Here is a 22,457-nt window from a genome sequence, read left to right on the forward strand (position 1 = left end):
ACTCCAACAAGGCCACAGCTCCTAATAGTATCACTTCCTGGGCCTAACATATTCAAACCACCACATTGCACTCCCTGGCCCCCATAGACTTGTTCAAACATGAGTCTATGGGGGCCATACCTATGCATAGCATAATAAAAAATACATTTAGTCCAACTTCCAAAGCCCCCATAGTCTATTCATGCAATCTCTTAACTGCAATCCCCTATAAAATCAAAATCAAAAGCAGCCCAAACACTTCCAACATCACAGGATAAATGTTACCATTCCAAAATGTCATAGTGAAGCAATACCAGACCAAAGCAAGACAGGAAACCAGCTGGGCAAACTCCAAAGTCTGAACCTCCGTGTCTGATGCCCAACTCCTTTCACTTTCATTGACTGCATCACAACTCCCCTGGGCTGGTTCCACTCCCTGTTAGCAGCTTTCCTCAACAAGTATACCATGGCTCTGGCATTTCAAACATTTTGGAGTCTCCAAGGCAACTTCAACATTACAGCTTCTATAGTGCCAGGAAAATGTGTTGGTCCCCAAAACACAGATGGGAGCCTCTCTAAAAAAGCTGCAGGGCTTTCATTTTCTCCTTGCCTAATGTCATATACTCTAGCCAAATTTGTGGGCCATCCTGTGGCCACCTTGAGACCTGCCAGCAGAACCTGATGGTAGACCAAGAGCCTCCTCTTACCTTCAATGATGTTAAAGTTCCAATCTGGGTCAGTCAGGGGGAAGCAAGCATCAATAACTGCTTGATTACTGGTAGGATCCCCTGTGGGGCCAAAAACCTGCTTTCTGGCCTCTTCTGTAGTGCAGGGAACCTGTAGAATGTGGTAGACATAGCCTGTCTCATGTTAATACATCTGTCAAAATCAAAGTCACTCCATCAAAGTCACCTCTTTAAAATCATCTGTCAAAGTCATCTCATCAAAATTACTTCATCAAAGTCATCTTGTAATGAGAAACACAAATACAACACACAGAAACACAAATAAAATCTCTATCCATCCAGCAGAAACAAGAAACAACCAGAAAGTGGCACTTATGCAAAAGACCTCTCTGTGCCACCCAAAACACAAGTCCAACCTTTTCTCTCTATCAGGCAGAAACAAGAAACAACCAGAAAGTGGTGCATACACATAGAAGAAAAGAACCAGATTAGTGAGTATCTCTTGGCTCCCCTGAGTCACACCCACCCAAACTGGCTCAGGACATCTCCTGACCTCACTGTTCCCACAGCTCCCAGACATGACTTTTCTAATGACAAATTGGCAACAGAACAAATTCAAGGCCTTGTTCCCAGAAAGATGTGGCACCATTTAGACTCAGTGAACAGAAAAGGACACAACCAGAAACAAAAACCAACCAAATCCAGAAAAAGATACAGATTGTAATAACAAGAATGAACAAGAAGGAGGCGCTCACAGAAGACGATGTGGCACCACTCAGACCTGGAAGAAAAGGATACACCTGGCAGTAACATGAACCAACCAGAAATTGGTAATCACGCACAGAACACTCAGTACTGTAGGCATGTTTACTCAGACCTGGAAAAATCACCATGGCAACATAAGTCATTTGTCTTTACACAAGTTTTTGTTATGCTCTGTAGATCTCACAGAAAGTTTCTAACATTCAGACAAATTAGCCACCACACAAATCACAAGCTTTTGTGCTACTGGGCAAGTACTCACCTGCTCAGACCACATAGAAAACTTCTGACACAAAGATTCCTCAGTGTGGCTCAAACCCAGAAGAATTACCATGGCACCACAGCCACTAGGTTCCACATAAATAAATCATCTCAGCATGGCTGGAAGAGTTACATTTATTTCTACACAAGCTTGCTTCTTTTCCACTCTGCTGATCTCACAAAGAAAACTCAAAGTTAGTGCTTAGGGAAAAAACAAGGAGTTTAACACATTGTTACAAACATAAAAACACAAATACCTAGATTTGTTTTTCTAGGTTCAAGACTCTCCTGATTAGTAGTCCTGTGTGTCATGGGGAACTTCCCGGCCAATGCACCAAAATGTAGTGCCAGGGAAATGTTAGTAGTCCCCAAAACACAGACAGGAACCAATCTGATGCAACTCACAGCAAGAGCTGCCCCTCCCCAACACACCACTGTCACACAGGATATTTTTTGGGGGAGAGCCCCAAATGTCTACTGGGGGCTAGGCTTTATAGTAAGCAGCAAGGGACTACTAGTGCAAGCATATAATTGGAAAGCTACTGTGGCCTTTAACATATTTGGCTGGTGCTGGGAGTCATATCATAAACTTTATTTCTGCTCCCCTCTGCATTGGTGGTTGTTAGGTAGGGGGTGGGCTTGTAACCTGGGGGTGCAGGTTTGTTGGGGGAATAACCTGGAGACACTGGTCTTGTTGAGGGTGTAACCCGGAAATGCTGGTCTTGTTTGGGATTAGCCTAGAGACTGGAGCCAGGCTCAGGTTTTGTTTGGAGGCAACTTGGAAACTAATGCTAGTTACTAGCCTGTTAGTTTACTGGAATATAAACTTAGGTTCTCTAAAATGGAGTATTAACTTAAAAGATTTGGCATCTCACTTCTCGTTCCAATGTCTGGGATCCACACATGATTTCCTGAGCTCCTTTCAAAGGGCTTGCATCACCAGCTCTGCCCTCTGTAGCACTCTAGGCTCTGGTTGACTACATTTCACTGCTGCTGCTGTTCTTGAGGATCATCCCACCATACTGGCATCTCCAATATACCGGGGTCTTCCCCTGCAACTAGGCTTCACCAATTAGCCTCTCATAGGTTCTGGTGCCAAGCCTCAAATCCTTTTCCTGACCCCTTCAGTCCTGTGCCATCAATTACAACTGAGGCTGCACCTTCACCAATGGCCTTCCATGGCCTCTCACAGTGCTGAGCCTCAGCTGCTCTTCATGACCCCTTCATGCCTTCAAAACCAGTACCACCTGGGTGACTCTTACACATTACCAAGTACAACTATAGCACAGGTACAATCTTTGCTATCTCTAGATCACAGATTCTTTGTGCTCTCAGAAAACACTTTCCAGATTTCACCTCAGTGATCTTGGTCTCTTCTTAATCACCAGTAATTTCTTAGCTCCAGCTAACCAGCATCAACGGTCTCAGTAGTCTCCTTCTCCTCTTGACTATAAAGCCAGAGCCACATGACTGAAGCTGTTGAGTTCTGCTGCTTTCAGAAGCTGGAACATGGCCCCTTGTTCTATTACATTATCACCAGCTTTCTGTTTTCCAACTCCTTCACTGCCTAAACTTGGCTATCCTGGAATTTGCTCTGCAGATTGACCTTGGACTTAGAGATCTGCATGGCTCTGTCTCTTGAATGCTGGGATCAAAGGTATATACCACCACACCTGGACTTAAGCTTTTCTCTATGTGGAACTTGCTCTATACCAGGCTGTTCATGAACTCAGAGATTTGTTTGCCTCTGTCTCCTGGAACTTAAGGTGTATACCACCATGCTTGGACCTAAGCTTTCATGGCCATTGTTCCTCGAGGTCTGCATCAACCTCTTGCTCTCTTGCTCTCTCCTTGTTCTCTGCTCTTCCCTTCTGTCCCTGTCCATTCTCTCCTCATTCCCCCTTCCCCCACATGCCCATGGCCAGCCTCCTTTCCTCTTTTCTCATTAAACCTCTCCCGTGGAACCAAAAAAAAGAAAGAAAGGAAGGAAGAAAGAGAGAAAAGGAAAGGAAAGGAAGGAAGGAAGGAAGAGAAAGAAAGAAAAAGAAAGGAAAGAAAAAAGGAAGGAAGGAAGGAGGGAAGGAAGAAGGTCTGCATCAAAAACCTGTGTCTTCCAGCCTGGGATCTGGATTACAAGTATGCCTTCCATTTGTGGATTGAATTTCATTCCAGATTAAAAGCCTAAACTATTCCTTGTTCAACTGAAAACATAAATAATATGCATAGCTGGATGGGATCTTGCCCTGAGATCACCACTCTCTTAATCTCTTTATCTCCTCAAACACAGGATCCAGCTGCATTCAATTCCTGGTGCCCCTTTATTATCACTTGAACCACTGATTTGAATTTTTTTTTCTTTGTCAGCTTGCCATGCTTGATCAGAATACCCTGCATGAGACTAAGCCAGAGAAAAAGTCTCTGCTGGGCTCTTTTGAGAATTACTTTGTCAATGCAATTAATGTAAATCTCTTTACTTTAGCCTCAGGTAGACTCTTCAGACAAGGGCAAAAACCAGCCACATTCTTCACCAAAACACACAAAAACAGTCTCTAGGCCACATACTGAAATCCTTCACCACTGAAACCTCTTGGGCCATGTCTGAACAGTTCAAATCACTCTCAGCAACAAAGTCTTCCATATTCCTAATAGGATGGCCCACTAAGCCCCACTTAAAGCATACCATTGCTTTCCAAGCCCAAAGTTCCAAAATCCACATTCTTCCGAACAAAAGCATGGTCAGGCCTATCACAGGGATACCCCAGTCCTTGGTACCAACTTCTGTCTTAGGGTTTTACTGCTGTGAACAGACACCATGACCAAGGCAACTCTTATAAGGAAAACATTTAATTGGGGCTGACTTACAGGTTCAGAGGTTCAGTCCATTATCATCAAGGGGAACATGGCAGCATCCAGGCAGGCATGGTGCAGGAGGAGCTGAGAGTTCTACATCTTCATCTGAAGGCCTCTAGAAGAAGATTGACTGGTTCCCACGTGATTAGGAGGAGAGTCTCATTGCCTACCCCACAGTAACACACTTCCCCTAACAAGGGCACACCTACTCCACCAAGACCACACTTCCTAATAGTACCACTTCCTGGGCCAAGCATATTCAAACCATCACAGATGTTAAAAATAAAATCTAATAATACAACTGTAGAAGTGCATGCTAGTAAACTCCACGTGGCCTTTCTTAATCTGATTACTCTGTTAACTCTTGTGTATGCTCTCACCGCCACACAGGAAGTGTCTCAGGGCTTCTTTGGCCCTGTGACTCACTCTTGGCCTTTGTGGCCATAATGAATAAATTTAGAACAATGTGCTACTATGACAGATACTCCAGGGCTGAGGTGACTACTAAGAGACCAAAGAACAAAATCATGAATTGAGCACAAAGTACAACAGTAACTGACCACCCCTCCTTCCTGAATAAGTGACGTATGACTAGATTTTGATGTCGGTATACTGGCTGGTTTTGTGTCAACTTGACACAAGGTAGAGTTATCACAGAGAGTGGAGCCTCAGTTGAGAAAACGCCTCCTTGAGATCCAGCTGTAAGGCATTTTCTCAACTAGTGATCAAGGAGGAGGACCCAGCTCATTGTGGGTGGAGCCATCCCTGGGCTGGGTTCTATAAGAGGTCAAGCTGAGCAAGCCAGGGGAAAGGAGCCAGTAAGTAACATCCCTCCATGGCCTCTGCATCAACTCCTGCTTCCTGACCTGCTCGAGTTCCAGGCCTGACTTCCTTTGGAGATGAACAGCAATGTGGAAGTGTAAGCTGAATAAACCCTTTCCTCCCCAACTGCTTCTTGGTCCTGATGTTTTGTGCAGGAATGGAAACCCTGACTAAGACAGTCAGCAACTTTGAATATTAAAAGAAAACAAAAGAAAACAAACAAACAAAAAAACCTTTGAAGGCCTGGCCCTCACCTTACGTTAGCAGAGTCAAGGCCATTGGCTCCACTCCAACAAAGCTCTCCCTCTGGGAAGAAGGAACAGGCAGTTCCTGTTGTACTTGGGTCCAATCCGAGAGTTTGTTTCTCAGTCTCTTAATAGCCACTTCAGCCCTCAGCCATCACACTAGCCCAGCTTTCACACTGCTCTAAATGGAATTATCCCGTCATGGAGTCAGAGTCGAGAACCAGTTAAGTCCAGTTAGCCAGCAAGGTGGGTGGAAATTATAAAACCCTGTGTCTCCAAATCCTGACCTATAGCCAACAGCAAAAAGTAATTTGAACTTGGAGATTAGACCTGTAAACCACCTCAACCTTCTGGAAGAGCAAGAAATGAAACCTTTCCCTTTGGCATCAACTTGTTCTTCCTTGTTGTCTATGAAATATATATGAAAGGGAGGGAGGGGGTGGGGTAGAGAAGGAGGGATGAGAGGGGAAGGAAGGAGTCGTTCTCCCGGAATCCTATGTCTTTTATTTGTTTGTTTGCTTGTTTATTTTTATATGTACCTGTGCATTTATGTGCTCATGTACATTCTGGTTTCTTGAAGTCTTGAAAAGGGTATCAGATCCCCTGAAACTGAAGTTCCTCAAGGTTGTGAGCCACCACATGGGTGCTGCAATGAACCTGGGCCCTCTGAAAGAACAGTGTGTGCTCTTAGCCGTTTGGGCCATCTCTCCAGGCCTGCACCCCGACCCCTGCACCAGTGTCTTCAAAATTTGTGCCCCAACAAAACTATCTGATTGATCCAGAATCACCCCAAGCAATAGTAGCCATCTTTCACACACCAATGCCCGCACACCCCCATTTGCCCAGATAGTGATACCACACAACCCCTATGGATGTGACTTTGCCCAGAAACTTCTGGGCTCAGAGTCCAAAGCTGTGCCAATTGTGTTAATATGTAGTGTTAAGTTTAGAATTAGTCTACAGAATACTTATCAACTGATATCCATGATGTGTATGACACACAAAAATAACATGGTGGGTCTAGTGTGCAATATATGAGATCTGTGGTCCCATGGTCAGTGTGTAAAGGAGTAATCAGGATATAGCTTAGTTTGTTAAAGAAAATGTAACATTTGCATAGCTGGCAAGCTACTGTAGAACTTAATTCATTAGCTATTTTGCAGCTGTTTAAGTGTTGGGGAAGGGTTTTATTCATTAGTTTAGCATTAGATGTTGGGGACTGGTTCTAATGCTTTGTCCTAATTCTGCTCCTAAAATCACATGGGAATCTACTCATCCAGACACTGAGGGTCCCTGTCTCCAACTGGTTTTTGATTGATCAGTAAAACGCTAGTGGCCAGTGGTTGGCAGGGTGAAAGAGGAGGGTCTTCTAGGATTCCCAGGCAGAATCACAGAGGAGGGAAGGAACAGAATTGCCATGATGAGGAAGCAGAGCAGTCAAATGTAAGAACTTCTGGAGAGAAATCATCCAGCAATGTAGGAAAGCAGCCCATGGGAGGGCTGTCCGGAAGGAAAACCAGGTGGCAAAGATTAGATATAGATTTGGAGCATAACTTGGGAATTCAGGGGGGAAGTGTGTGCTAGCCACAGGAAGGTTTAGAAGCGCCCAGCCATTGAGCTAGTCATGGCATAAGCGTGTGTGTGTCTGTGTCTGTGTGTCTGTGTGTGTCTGTCTGTGTCTGTGTCTGTCTGTGTCTGTGTGTCTTTCATTCAAGAATCCAGAGAACTCTGGCTGGTGGCTAGAAGCACAATCACCTGCCAAGAGCTCAAAGCAGATTAACGATTCACAGTCACATTAGCAGTGCTTAAAATCAAATACATTTGATCATGAACATGGCTTAAGGTGTTGGCAGACTTGACCAGGTTGTGGATGTTATGATGTTTTCTTTGGGGACAGCTTAGATTCTGCCGCCTCTCCCACCCTGGGTCAAATCTGACAACACAGACTTTGTGTGTGCGGAGAGCAATGCTTTTCCTCCTCCTTCCACACTGATCTGCCCACTGTCTCCCTTACCCGCATTAGCAGACTCTAGACTGGCTCTGCTCACAGCCCCATTTTCCCCTTAAAGCAGGCCATGCTGCTGCCCCGGTCTCAGGCCTCAAATGACCTCTTGCTTTTCTGATCTCCTTAGCTCCTGCTGTTTCCAACCAGAATGTTCTTTCCCTTGATGGCCACATGACCCATCCTTTACCTAATTTGTTTTAAGTAGGGTCTCATGTAGCTGAGGATACCCCAAATACACGGTGTAGCCAAGGATGTCCTTGAGCTTCCGATTCACTATTCCAGTCTGTATGGTGCTGGGGTTCAAACCCAAGGCTTCGTGAACGTCAGAAAGCTTTCTACTCACTGAGCTCCAACCGCACCCTCCTGCCCCATCCTTCACTTTCTTTAGGTCTCAAACAAATGTCAGTTTCTTAGCAATGTCTACCAAGCACTCTGTCATGCCCTCCTCATACCCTTGGTTCTTGCCCTTCACTGACTTCATTTTTGTTTCCTCATACCAGATCATGGAATTTAACAGTGGGTTAAACTGTTTCCCGAATACTGGGCACAAAACTGCCTCCAAATGAACCAACAGACATCACATTGGCATACCACTAAGAAATGACCCTCCACTCAGAAAGGTCTCAGTTTTGAGATTTCCGTGTTTTTAACATTGATTATTCCTGTGTTAAGAAACAAAAAACATCACCAAATAAGTAACAAAGACATTGTGACCATAGCCGGCTGGGCAGCCCTAGGCGTACACAACCTCCACTCTCTCCACCAAGCTGGTTAACTTCTGCTTCCTGTTGTACTGGGGATTGAACCCAGAACTCTGCCCCAGTCCAGCAAACATTTTATTGCTGAGATATAAGCCCAGCCCTTAAGGATTTGTTTGCTTTTTAAAATAAAATATTTTATTTTACAGTTTGTGTATATGTGTTGGGTGAAGGTGTACACTGTGTGAAGATGTGTCTCTGTCCTTCCTCACCTGCTTAAGGCATTCTCTGATTGGCTTTAATAAAGAGCTAATGGCAGGACAGGAAAGAGAAGGTGGAACTTCCAGACAAGGACATGGATTGTGGAAAGAATTAGGCACTAGGGATTCACTACCCAGACAGGGAGGGAGGAAGGAACGGGAGAGATAATGGGCCACATGGCAGACACAGAGTACAATAAGCAGCTTAAGTTACACAGCTACTTGGGAAGAGCCTAGTGATGAGGCCTAAACTTATGAATAAATATGAATCTCTGTGCCATTGTTAGAAGCTGGCAGGTTGAAACAGTCCAGTGGTAGGTGTGTGTGCATGTGTGTGTGCGTGTGTGTGTGCGTGTGTGTGTGCGTGTGTGTGTGCGTGTGTGTGTGCGTGTGTGTGTGTGTGCGCGTGCGTGCGTGTGTGTGTGTGTATGTATGTATGTATGTATGTATGTATGTATGTATGTATGTATGGGTGTTTTGCCTGCCTCTATGTCTGCACCACTGTGAAGATGGCTTGTGATTTCCCTCAAACTAGAGTTACAGGCTGTTGTGAGCTGCTCCGTGGATGCTACAATCTAACCCTGGTCCTCTGTGAGAGTAGCCGGTGCTCTTAACCACTGAGTCATCTCTAGCTCTTGGTGTTTTTGAGAAAGAGCTCCTCTAAGTTACTCAGACTGGACTTGAGCTTTCTATGTACTTTAAACTTAGACTTTAAGCAACTTTTATTTATTCTTACCAGAACATGTGTCCAGGGAGGCATTCAGATGTCACGAGTGGACATGTGGAAGTCAGAGCACAGATTTCTGGAGCCATCTCTCTCCTTCAGCCTTGTGGAGACAGGATCCCTCCTGTTCTGTGTTGATGCACACTCCAGGCAAAATGGCCCCAGAACTTCTAGCGACTCCCTTGTCTCTGCCTCCCACCCTGCTGCAGGAGAACTAGAATTACAGATGCCAAAATATGCCAACATCTTTGGCTTTTTGACATGGATTCTGGGGTTCAAACTCAGGTCATCAGGCTGAGCAGCAAGGGCTTTTATCTGCCGAGCATCTCACTAGCCCTGACAGTGAACCTCTGTATTACCTGCCTTAGCCTTCTAAGTAGTTGGGAGTACAGACCTGCACAGCCAAGTCACAGGGACAGCAGTGACTGTCACTGATAGATCCATTTTCAGGTGAGAAAGCTGCAGCATAAACATCACCCTTCAGGTTCCACCACCAGGGGCAGCCAACTACAGATTCACAACCAACCGACTTGGATGTTCAGTGCTCTCACCCTCTCGTCCAAAAGATTTCACGGACTGCTGCTCTCCTGTGAAGGGAGAAGGGATGGCCTAAGCTTGTGTCTGCATTAGCAGATGAGTAAATGGACCAACCCCGATTCCTGGACCCAGCAGCATCCTCCCCTCTCAGTCTTGAGTAATTCTCTACCCTGGAGATGTTGATTTCGAGTACTGAGGAGAAAGAGCCATCCGGGACAACGTGAGGGATCTGGCTGGCTGGCCGCTCACCTCCAGGTGATCGTGACATGCTTGCAGATGTAAAGGCTCCTCAAGTGGTTTCTGAGTCCCCAGCGCTAGGCAGGCCCTGTGTTTGAAAGCTCTAGCACGCCCAGCCTCAGCCTGGAGAGGTCTATGAAATGGGAATGGCTCTCTCTCACTTCTTTGAAAAAGGTTTTGAAAGTAAAGGTAGCTTTTCTTTTATTTGGGGTACACATCTGTGGGAGTCAGAGGTTAAGTTTCATGAATCCGTTCTCTCCTTCCACCATGTGGGGCCCCGAGGATCGAACTTACATCGTCAGGCCTACCAGTAGATGCCTGTACTCCCTGCTCCATCTCACGGCCCAGGATGGCTTGTAGAAGTCTGAGATCATGTGGATACAGTTCCAGGAAGGAAGAGGGAATGAAGCCATGGAGTCTCCCAACCCTCTCTGAGGAATGCCTGCCCCCTAAGGTAGAAACGCTCTCCTTGGCATGTTAGCTATGTTCACAGGAGTGGCACTTAAGGACATTTAGCAGCTTCCTCAGATTCAACCGGTTTGCCACTAGCAGCTTCTGAACAACCAGAAACTCTCCCTACATTGCCAAATGTCTATTAGAGGAAAAAAAGAAAGCCATTCATCCAGGAGAAGACTTTAAAGTCTTGCTGCACTGGGGGCAATCCTCAGTCAGTAAAGTGTGTCTGCCTTGCAAGCCTGAAGCTCTGAACTCTGTTCCCAGGAGCCAGCCTGAAAGCAAGGCATAGTGACACACTCCTGTCACCCCAGCACTGTGGGTTCAGAGAGGTGGTCTCTAAAGCTCACACCAGCCAGTGTAGCTTCAGGCTCACTGAGAGACTGTCTCAAAAATAAAGATGGTCAGGGAAAGATAGTGGGCGGCAACCTTTGGTTTACACACACACACACACACACACACACACACACACACACATACACACATACACACACACACAGAGGCACACACAAGCACACTACATACAAATACAATAAATAAATAAATCTTGTCCCTATAAGAGCATGTATAGGAAAGGTTGGTGAGCTCATTCAGTGGTAGCACAGTTCAATCCCTAGAACCCACAGAAAGTTGGAAAGAAAGAACATCTCTGCGAAGTTGTTCCCTGACCTCCACACCCACATACAAGGATAAATAAAAAGAAAGAAAGAAAAAGAATAAATGATTATTCTCAAAAAGAACAGTCATAACAGCATCCTTCACAATAAGTTAGAACACAGAAAAACCTGAAACCATCAAATAATAACCCAATGAACAAAGCATGGATGACCACACAGTGAAATAGAATTCTCTTGTTTAAAACATGTGCCACAGCGATAAAGCTTGCAAAACAGGGTGGCAAGCCAGAAGCAAGGGCACTGAATTCATTACTTTGTGTGTCTGAGTCTCCAGGGCAGGTGACGCTACAGTCTCAGAAATAAGAGCCCTGTTGCCTGGGAGTGGGGTTTGGGGGAGTGAGGACACAGGCCCGGAGGGTTTTTTGAAGGATGCTAAAATGTTCGGAAATTGGCTGGGGTGGTGTTTATATAACTACGAGTCTGCTCAGCAACCCCAGCGAACTGTGACTTTAATGGGTGAGTTACAACCTATGCAAATAACAGCCCCATAGAACTGTCGCCATCAGACCCCTAGCTGCTCTGCCCTGTCCTGGCCTTCTGACCAGGTCCTCCCAGGGGCAGCCCTGAGGAGTGGGCAGTTGTCAGAGCTTCCTGGGAGTTCCTGATGCCGCTGGATGGCTGATCCTTACTTTTAGATCAGGAGAGAGCAGGGACCAGAAAGCCAGGCAGGGCTCCCTCTGCGGCAAGCAGCGGCACCAACACTGGTCTCTGTGAACTTCTGCCTCCTGGCAGGCAGCACCATCTCATAGGTGACAGATTGGCACATGGCGCCCCCCTGTGGACTACTACAAGCGGCTCAGCGTTCACACTGCTTCAGGCTTTGTAGGAATCTCGCTCCTAATGGAAAGAACACTTCTCCTTCCGGTTCTTCCTCTCAGGATGGACCCTGGCTAACAGCCAAACACGCCTCGGTTCTGACTCCCTCTTGCCCAGAAGTTGTCCTTTGTGTGCAATGCCCTTGCCCAAACACTGCCGAGGGAAAGAGAGTCAGGAGGAGCCACCAAGAGCTTACTTAGGTCAGTAGTCCACAGTCAAGTGGGAATAAAAAGTACTTCGCACAGATACAGCAGTGTCTAGTTCTTCAAGTCCAGTCTTTGCTGATAAATTAAACTGATGGGTTTTCTTTTCTTTCAATATTGGGGATTATACCCAGGGCCTGGGCAAATGCTGTAGCACTGAGCATGTCTCTAGGCTGTGTGTGTATGTGTATCCATGTATATGTGGTGTGTGTGTGTGTGTGTGTGTGTGTGTGTGTGTGTGTAGGACAAAGTTTGACATCAGATACCTTCTTCTATAGAGAAGAGGGTCTTTGACTGGTCTTGAGCTCAGTGAATGGCTAGAACAGCTGTCCAGGAAGTCCCCAGGGATCCTTCCATTTCAGCTCTCCCAGGGATGGGAATTTCACACACACAGCACCCCAGACTTTCACGTTAGTGCTGGGATCCAAACTCAGGCCCTCATATATGCACAGTAAACACTCAATATTTGAGACACCTCCCCAGCCATTCCAGCCCTCTACCTACCTACCTACCTACCTATCTACCCATCTATCTGTCTGTCTGTCCATCTATCTCTCTCTCTATCTACCTATCTTTAAATTTTACTTGTTTTAACACAGGGCTCAATATGTTATTCAAGCAGGCCTTTGACTTGTGCACCTTGTGCCTGTCTACTGAGGAACTGGGACGGCAGGCCGGTGCCACCAGGCCTATTCTGATTGGACTAGTTCTTGATAATGGCTCGCTGTACTGGCTCCACCTCCAAGTGGTACAATTGCCCTTCAACATGGGTCTTCCAGAAATCCTAAAACCAATTCCAGAGGTTGGTCATTCAACTACGATGGCTTCCAAGGGGGAAGAGAGTGTGATTTTAGGTGAAAGATCTCTCAGGTCGCCCTCATAGTACCACCCAGGGCACATGACAACATTTAGTTCAATTGGTTGACTGCCTGTCTCCTGGACAGCTTATGCACCCTATCCACACGGATCTTCCCTTTAACCCGCGGGGGTGTCCTTAGCATTGTTTGCAGTGGCAAACACCCAGAAGGGCTGAGCGGAGGGAGCAGTGGAGCCAGAGGTCGCGCTTGGATCTCTGCCCCAAGCCCACGCACCTGTCCTCTTGCCGCCTCCACCTGTGTCCAGCCTTTCTGCCTTTAGCACCAGGGGTTCTGAGCACTCCCTGTCCTGTTTATGTCCACCTCACACTTCCCAACGAAGTATCCTGTAGACCTTTTAAGGGGCCTGACTCTCGTTAGCGCTGAGTTCCCTGTAGTGTGAATGTTGTTCACAGTGGGTGCACGGGGCATGTTAGGTGCATGAACACACAGATGGCTGAAAGTGGAACCGATTGTGAAGAGTGTATTCTGGTAAAACCTTTACCCATACCCCAAACGCCTAGAGCAGGTAGCAAACACAAAAGGCCCCCTCCTGTAGTGACAGCAATTGCAGCTGTGTTCATGGCCTAACCTAATGCCACAAGTCTCCAGACCCAGATCGCTGTTAACTCCCTTAGTTGAGGAGTTTCATGTCACAGCTTACAGAACTCCAACTCAGGTGTTCAGACAAAAGATATCTAGGCTTTTACCTCCAGGAACAGCCTCGTGCGTGGGGGTGGAGGGGGCTGGGGGATAAGAGCTTTGAGAATTGAAGGAAGAGCCACAGATGCTCATAAAGTGAGGGACCTCATGCCACAGGACCCTGTTTGCACTGTCCAGGATTCACTGTGCAGAGGGTAATTACAGAAGGCATGGCAGGTAGACACCTGTACCAGTGCAGGTGGAAGGATTCCTCACACCTTAAATCTGGGAAATGATGGAAAGCCTCTGTTAGCCAGGCCTGTGTCGGATGCTTAGACCAAAGCATTCAGTGTCCATTAACATATATTTTATACTTTTGATTGTGAGCCTAGTTTTCAACAGCTGATCCATCATCTCTCCAGCACATTCAACAAATATTAACAAAAGTGATACTGTGTGGTAGTTTGAATGAGAATGGCCCCCATAGGTTCTTAAGTTTGAATACTTGGTCCCCAGTGATAGAACTGTTTGGGAAGGATTAGAAGGTGTGGCCTTGTTGAAGGAGTTGTGTCATGGGGACAGGTTTCGTGGTTTCAAAAGACTCAACCATTCCGAGTGTGCACTCTCTGCTTTCTACTTAGTGGCTCAAGATGTGAGCGCTCAGCTGTTCCTGATGGAAGGCCTATTGTCCACCATCATGGTCTCTAACTTTCCAAAACGGGAAGCCCAACTAAATGCTTTGTTTTATAGTTTACTTGGTCATGGTGTTTTGTCACAGCAAGAGAAAAGTAGACATACACCCAGCCTTAGAGTTCATAATTATAAGTCAATTGGCCAGCCACTATGAACTGATCTGTGGCAGACTGGACATAGGGGTCAGGGAAATTAGAACTGATATCAAAAATAGTCTCCGGGCAAAAAGCTGAGGAAGGTTTTCTGCTTGAAGGTTTACTTGTAGATAAAGCAGCAACTGTGGCCTGGAGCTGCAAAGGGCTTGAGCAGAAAGAACCAGAAGAAAGCAGAAAGAAGAGGAAAGAAGAAAGTAGGGAGGAGTGGAGAGAGCAGTCCACAGGGCTTGTGAGGACTCTTGCCTTTCCCCTAAGTCACGGAAGCCAAAGGGTGACAGAATCACACTTGTCCCTTAACTCTAGCCATAGGACACTGAACACTGGAGACTATACAGATGTTCAGGAGAGAAATGTCAGTCCCTGGGCCCAGAGGGATGGGAGGCAAACAGGACAAAGAGGTCAAGAAGTCTAGAATGGATGGACCTTGAAGCTTGGCTGGGACAAGCAGGGGAGAGGCTGCCATCAGGATGACATCAAACTCTCCAGGTGGCTTCACACCTCCCAGAGGGATACAGGACTAACATCACCTGGATGGGTCACACTGTCACCCCCAGAGAATGGCCAGGCACTGTGACTTATCAAATCCACTAGGTTCTCTTGAAGTTGGGGAAATTTTCCTAAAGAGAAGAGGGATCCAGACCCCAGACGCAGTTGTCAGAGTCCACGGCAGAGACAGTATAGATGAGGAGCCACTGAGGAAACCAACAAGACCTCATTTACCACACCCTTGAGTGCCATCAGGCAAGGCGCCAAGATAAGCAATGCCCTAAGTGAGGTGTGCTGGGGGCACACAGGTGCACAGGCACTAACGGGATCCAAGATGGCCTCTAGCACCACATCTTGGCCTCAGCTAGAGTGGAAAAGGTAGGGGGTTTGGTGCCAACAGCGTCAGCCAAGCTGTCAAGAGGCAGAGAAGCTCAAGTGGGCCAGGGTGGAGCATTTCGTCTCCATTCTGACTAAACAGACACAAACATGCACACACTCTTGGCATTCTCTAAGTGCTTACTCTGATGTCATAGAGTCCTGGATCTGAAGAAGAAGAAGAATTCTCCGTATATCTTACATATTTCTAGAAGCCTTTGGCAAACACATTAGCATTCTAAAGTTCAATGCTAAGTCAAGGAGGAAATGAACACAGCAAGAACTGGTCTTTCAAGATCCCCTGGGTACTCGGGCAAACCAGTAAAAGTGGCCAGATTACCCGGATGTTTGTCTGAGACAACACAATGCTGTGTTCTGTGTGACCATACTGGCTGCAGGCTTTTATCTCAGAGAGCATGCAAACAAGGGTGAATGCTTTAAACATCGTGGCAGTTTGTTTGTGGGTTTTTGGTTTGGGTTGGTTTGTTTTTCTGTTCTAAAAATAAAAATGATTAGTCAAGAAGCAGAGGCCATCTCAGGCAAGGAAAGATGCATCCACAAAACAATAGCAAATCAAAGATGGACTCATAAAGCCATGGTGAATCAGGAGAGCCTTGGGAGCTGGCCTCACAGAGGTGCACAGCAGAAACAGCCTCTGCTCTTTGCTAAGCTGGTGAAACACTGGGCTTAGAGTGTTAGGCTGACAGCACTTAGAGTCATGGTTGTCACACTTCCTGCAGATCAGGTCCCTGGCCCAAGTCCAACATAGATCTGGCTGTCAGCTCCTGGAGGAGAGTCTGCCCCTGCTCAGGGCCCTGCTCTACTGAGGAGTTGATGCTCAATGGGACTGTCAAATTTGGTATAATTGTCAATTTCCATTATGTCTTGGTGACAACCTGGGAAGGTCACTCTACATGGTTGCCTGGCACTGAGAATTGTAGAGGCAACAACTTCCTATAACCCTACAGGATAGCAGTGGCTGGTGCCGGGACTTGACTCTGAACTCTGACACTCCACTGTGCTTCCAAGCTGTTGATCCCATCATGCTGTTCTTTGAATTCTTGCCCTAGCTTCACGATGGCGCCAGGTAGGAGTTGTGGTTGCATAGAAGGGACACCTGATCAGGGATCTTTCTCCTTGATGTTCTCCTTGCCTGGAGCTGGCTGCTGCTACCAGCAATTTGCCAGTGTGCCGAGGAGATACATGGACCACCACCAAATAAAGCCAAAGGACAGGGACACTTGTAAAGTATCAGTAGCTATCACCTATGTTGTCCATAGAGACAGACCACAGGGCAATGAGCCCCACTAAGAAACCAGATTGCCACCAAGTTCTCAGGCCCGCAATCCCAAATTTGGCTGAGGCAGGAGGATCACTAGAAGTTCAAAGCCAGCCTAAGCTATTTAGTGAGCTCTAGGCCAGCCTGGGCTACAGAGTGAACTCTTCTCGAACCCCTCCACTAACAGAGCGGACCTAGATTCCCTGCATTAATCATGTGACTAAATTCTAGGCAATGAGAGACTGGAAGAACTGTTCTGAAACTCAAGGAAGGAGGCTAATCTCAGCTCCCATCCTCCTCTGCAGTCAGCTGCACAGGCTGGGACCCCCCCATAGCTGCTGAGGTCACTCAGTAAGGGGCAGGGCTTCTTCACAAATCCTGAAGAGCCTCTGACTCACCTGGATGTTGGACAAAACTGCAGATGGGTTCCGCTGGCTCTAGCCGCACTCCTCTGCTCCTTGACGGGTGCAGACCCATGGCACAAGCATGTGGGGAAGGCAGGCCTGAGATGGGAATTTTTTAATGGAAGTAACAGATGATAACTCATTGAGAAAAATATAAAATAAATAAACCGGGGAGCCATGAATCCTTACAGACAAGCTGATGAATACAATGCTTATTTGAACCAAGTGTCTGCCTTGTTACAAATTACTTCCTAAGAAGCATCCATTGATTTCGGAGAAGGCCACAGTTTTACCTTGGTGGATGGCGGCTTCAGTATTCAAATCACGTGTCCTCAGCAGTAGAACAATGTAAGACCACTTGAGAACCGACGACCCAATGAGGAGAATTCAGCCTAAGACCTGTGATGCTCCCATGAAACCATCCATAAACTGTCACAGTTCGACAGTAAGAAAACCCCAGGGGAGCTGGAAATAAGGGTTACTCCACAGAATGGCCGACCACTCCTTGATGTTCAGAAGTGTCAAGGGGAGACTGGAGCATGCTTGCAAACTAAATGAGACAAAGAGTCACAACAACGGAATGGCTGTCAGTTCTGAACTAGGTCTCTCGCTGTATAGGACATTACCAGGACAGCCAGGGACATTAAGGGGTCTGAGGGCAGAGAGGTCACATCATCTGGCAGACCACCTTTCCTCAGTGCTCAGGGCATGAGGCATGAGGCTGGTGACTCACTCTCAAATGGATTTAAAACTAAATTCTTTATACTATATTCTTTAATTTCTTTAATACCTTTTGTGAGAGTTTCAAATAAAAAAAATAAACTTTAGAAACGTCACCACTCGGCACTAGAGCAGAACATTTCGATTCTGTCACAGGGGGCTTGAGGCTTGGATGTGAGCATGGTTGTTTGGATCTGACCGTCTTAAAGCTCTCCTTTAAAAAGTCAGGGAGCTGGAGGGCTGGCTCAGAGGTTAAGAGCATACTCTGCTCTTGTACCCAAGTTCAGTTTTCAGCATCCCTACTGGGCAGCAGCTTAGTGCAGCTCTAGACTCATGTGATCTGACACACACACACCCTACTCCCCACTCCCCACCTCCCCACCCCCCCACCTACAATCCCCACCTCCCTATCCCCCACTCCTATCCCTCACCCCCTACTCCCCCCACCCCCGCTGGACTCCACAGGCACTGCACTGGCTTACACATGCCCCACATAGGCACAAGCATGCACATAATGAAGAAGCTGGGTGTGTGTGTTGGGGGGGCTCAGCTGTTAAGGTCTAGTAGTTTTCTTGCAAGTTGAGTTCCCAGCACTCACAAGCCGGCTCACCACCACCTGTGACTTCAGTTTCAGGGGCTCTGTACCACGCACACATGTGGTACACATACTATCTGCAGGCACAGAACTCATACACGTAATATTTTTAAATATTTTTAATCGGTTAAAAAAAAGGTAATGTTAAAATTACTCTTCAGGATACCAGGCATGTTTGAATTTTAATTTGTTTTTAATTCCCTGCTATCAGGCCCCACCTCCAGTTACAAGAATCTTTCTACTTACTTTTAGTTGATTTTTCAGAAGCGCTTTAACCATTGGAGAGCGACAGACAGAGCCTTGATAGCTGTGACTATGCTAACCCCAGGTTTGCACTGCTTGACACTAACCTTCACTGGCATTTTTTCCTATTAAGTGTAACACTCCTACCATGCCGAGTCCTGACAGAATATACCAGGAGTCATGTACAGAATCAGTCTGCTGAGTTTTACTAAAATGAAAGTCTTTTGCTCATTCAAAGACACCATTTAGAGCAGAACGTCTTAAAACCTGTTCCTCTTGTGACCTTTCCGCCTGAGGAGTAGCTGCGTGATCCCGGGTACACAGGTGTATAGAGCAACCACACAAACCAACACTTACTGAGAAATCGTAAATTTATCCTAAAACAATTATGTGTTACACATAAGTTGAGCATATCTATTTAAAACGAGATATATCTGCTTGTTTATTTTTAATTAAATCTCGGGTTCCAGAGCATTTCAGTGTTTATGAAGTTGATCATGTTTTACAATCAGCACTGAGAAGCCGTTTCATATAAGATTGTATGTAGTACAAGGTAGCAGGACATTGCAGAAAGGGCTGGAAATCCTGATTTCAGGCCAAAATTTACTTGACAGTTTTTTCGTCTTTGTTTTTCTATTGAAGCTCAAATAGACAACTCAAATGGCAATTTGTTGTTGTTGTTGTTTGTTTTGTTTTTTGTTGTTTGTTTGTTTGTTTGTTTGTTTTTGAGACAGGGTTTCTCTGTGTAGTCCTGGCTTTCCTAGAACTTGACCTTTGACCTGCTTGGTCTTGAACTCACAGAGCTCCACTTGCCCCTGCCTCCCAAGTGCTGGGATTAAAGTCATGTGCCATCACTGCCCGACTTCAAATGACAGTTTTTAAACTTAAACCAGGCATGGTGGTACATGTCTTTAAACCCAGCACACAGGACAGAGAAGCAATCAGAACTCTGACTTCAAGGCCAGCCTGGTCTACATAGTAAGTTCCGGGACAGCCAGAGCTACATAGCAAGAGCCTGTCTCAAAGGACTAAAAATAAACAAGTAAATAGACACCAAGCATTCTGACACAATATAATCCAAAACTTACTTCCCTGATACTTACAAGCTTCAGAGTGGCAGGAGAAACATAATCAAGGCCCATGTTTCCCATAATTAAATCATGTTTCTACACGAGCAGAAACCTTTGTATGTACAGTAAAACGCTGCTATTCATACACATAGGAATCTCAAACTAATTCAAACTGTTTCTGGCAGGGACCGTGGGTAGGCTGGGACAGCATTCGGAGTCTGACATGTGCATGTGTGCTCAGAATCCATCAAAGCCATCACGAGCAGTTTGGGTGCACACTGCCAGAAAGACCTCAGACCCACCGGGCATTGGGTGCTTGAGTTACTTTGTTTGCTGAACTTTAAAAACCTTTCATTTCTGCCACATTTTCATGGTCTCCATGTTCAGTTACCCCATATAGGGTCATGACCCACAGGTCAAGAGGTCACGATTTAGAGAGTGGGCACAATCAGGAAACAGAAAACATTCGAAGCACATGTGTCCTGCAGCTTGGACCCAGGACACACAGACGACTACATTTCAACAATAAATAGTCAGCCCAAGTTTTAAAAGTTGGAACCTCAGGTTGGGGATTTAGCTCAGCGGTAGAGCACTTGCCTAGCCAGCGCAAGGCTCTGGGTTTGGTCCCCAGCTCCGAAAAAAAGAAAAAAGAAAAAGAAAAAAAAAAGTTGGAGCCTGCTATGACAGTATTTATGTTTAATCTCAGCTGCTTGGACGGCTGCAACAAGAGGACTCTTTTTTTTTTTTAAAGATTTATTTAGTTATTTAGCTATTTATTTATTTAGTTATTTAGTTCATGTACATGACTACTCTGTCACTGTCTTCAAACAAGAAGAGAGCATCAGATCCCATTACAGATGGTTGTGAGACGTCTGTACACAAACACACTTCACAGAACAACAGATACTTACACAAACAACCGGAGAAATCCGGGTGCTGACTGGATAGCTTCATATTAAAGAATAAGTGGTTAGCTAGGCATGGGCACATGCCTATCATCCCAACACTTGGGAGTCTGATTTCCACAAGTTCAAGGCCAGCCTGGACTACATGGTGAGACTCCAGCTCATAAAACTAACAACAAACAAAAAGAAATAGAATTTATTTTCTTCCTTTGGTTTCAGGTTTTCTGATTAGGTTGTCCTATAGACCAGGCCTCAAACTCACAGAAGCCTGCCTACCTCTCCCTCTGAAGAGTTGGGATTAAAATGATGTATTCTGTATGTTGTATGCGCCAGCATATGACGTTAGAGACAGTATCTGAAACTGCTTTCCCATCTTGGCACATGCAGGTTGTGGGTATGCAGATGTAAGAACTGTCAGGGTGCTGATGCTTATTCAAAATGGCTGACAGAGCCTGTGAAAGCACTGTAGAGCTTACTAAACTTTTATGTATTTGCAAATATCAAAAAAGAAGCAACAAAAACAACTGAGAGAAGGGTGGAGCAGTCACAGAAATGACTCAGCAGTTAGAACACTGCTGCCCTGCCACAGGACCAGGGTTCAATTCCCAGCCCCCTCAGAACTCTGTCACTCCAGTTCCTGAGGATCTGGTGCCTTCAAGCCTTCTACATTGCATGCATGTGGTGCACAGAAATGCATGCAGGCAACACACACACACACACACACACACACACACACACACACACACACACACACACATATACACACACACACACACGGGGGTGGGGGGAGGAAAGATAAGAACCAGAATAAGATCAGTAACTGCTGATGGTTCCTTTAGAATTCAGAAGGCACCGTGGATCCTGGACATGCATGCAGGGATGGCAAACTCACTTCTGAACACAAGCCATCACCCATGCTCCTAGTTTCCTAAGGAAACTCATGGGGTTGTTAAAAAAAAGACTTGAATCAAAGGGAGGGTGACTACTGGGGAGGAGAGGAATTGGCGGACAGGGACATGAGAGCATAGCAGGAGTGACTATGATTAAAATGCATATGCACATGTATGAAAATGTCATGATAAAGCCCATAATTATGGATATTTAACATATTCTAATTGAAGTACCTAAAAAGAAAATAATGAATTTAGGTTAAAATAAAATGTATGTCAAGATTCATATGTTAATAACAATATTCTGTGTTGGGTAGAGGTGGTGTTGTTATACATGGCAGCAGCCTGATGCTGGGAGCAGAATACAAAGTCACAAGTCCAAGGTCAGCCTCTGCCACACAGCCTCTGATTGTAATTCAAGCACTCGAAAGTCTGGGGTAGGTAGATTGTGAGTTCAAGCCTAGGGGATACAGAATGAGTTCATGTCTCAGACCATTCAGCCAACAAACAATCAAAGATACAAAAAATGGCAGACAAGAGGAAAGAGTTTCAACAGGAAAAGCAGCATAGGGGCTGGAGGGAGGGCTCAGTGACTAAAGAGCATGGCTGCTCTTCCAGAGGTCCTGAGTTCAAGTCCTAGCACCCACATGGTGGCTCACAACCATCTCTACTGGGATCCGATGCCCTCTTTTAGCCTGCAGCTGTACGTGCAGATAGAAAATCATATACATAATTTTATACATATATTATATACATATTTTTCACTTGAAAAAGTGAAAAAACCCATATGCTTCTTCAAATAGAAAAAAAAAGTGAGGATGTGCCACATTAAAACTTGCCACAGTCTGTAGTTAGTGATGAGAATCAATCCAGGGCCACATCAGTAATTGTGGGTGGACCTCACGTGCCTCACTCGACGCTGAGACCTCAG

The 22,457-nt window shown here is 45.9% G+C and overlaps 1 long non-coding RNA gene across 2 annotated transcripts in view; it reads right to left on the minus strand.

Annotated features, from left to right (window-relative positions):
- Positions 1–17,514, minus strand: part of LOC148004754 (uncharacterized) — a 29,479-nt gene extending 11,965 nt beyond the window's left edge. The window contains exons 1-2 of one of the 2 annotated variants that reach the window (XR_015625457.1): positions 17,098–17,514; positions 9,305–9,879 (exon numbers count right to left, since the gene is read on the minus strand). This is a non-coding gene — a long non-coding RNA (uncharacterized LOC148004754). Of the gene's footprint in view, positions 1–9,304; positions 9,880–10,360; positions 10,500–17,097 lie in introns of those variants that run through there. The other variant, XR_015625456.1, reaches the window with a different exon arrangement.
- Positions 17,515–22,457: the final 4,943 nt, after the last annotated feature.

Source organism: Rattus norvegicus, chromosome 7, assembly GCF_021556685.1.
Source record: "Rattus norvegicus strain SHRSP/BbbUtx chromosome 7, alternate assembly SHRSP_T2T, whole genome shotgun sequence".
Taxonomy (NCBI): Eukaryota; Metazoa; Chordata; class Mammalia; order Rodentia; family Muridae; genus Rattus; species Rattus norvegicus.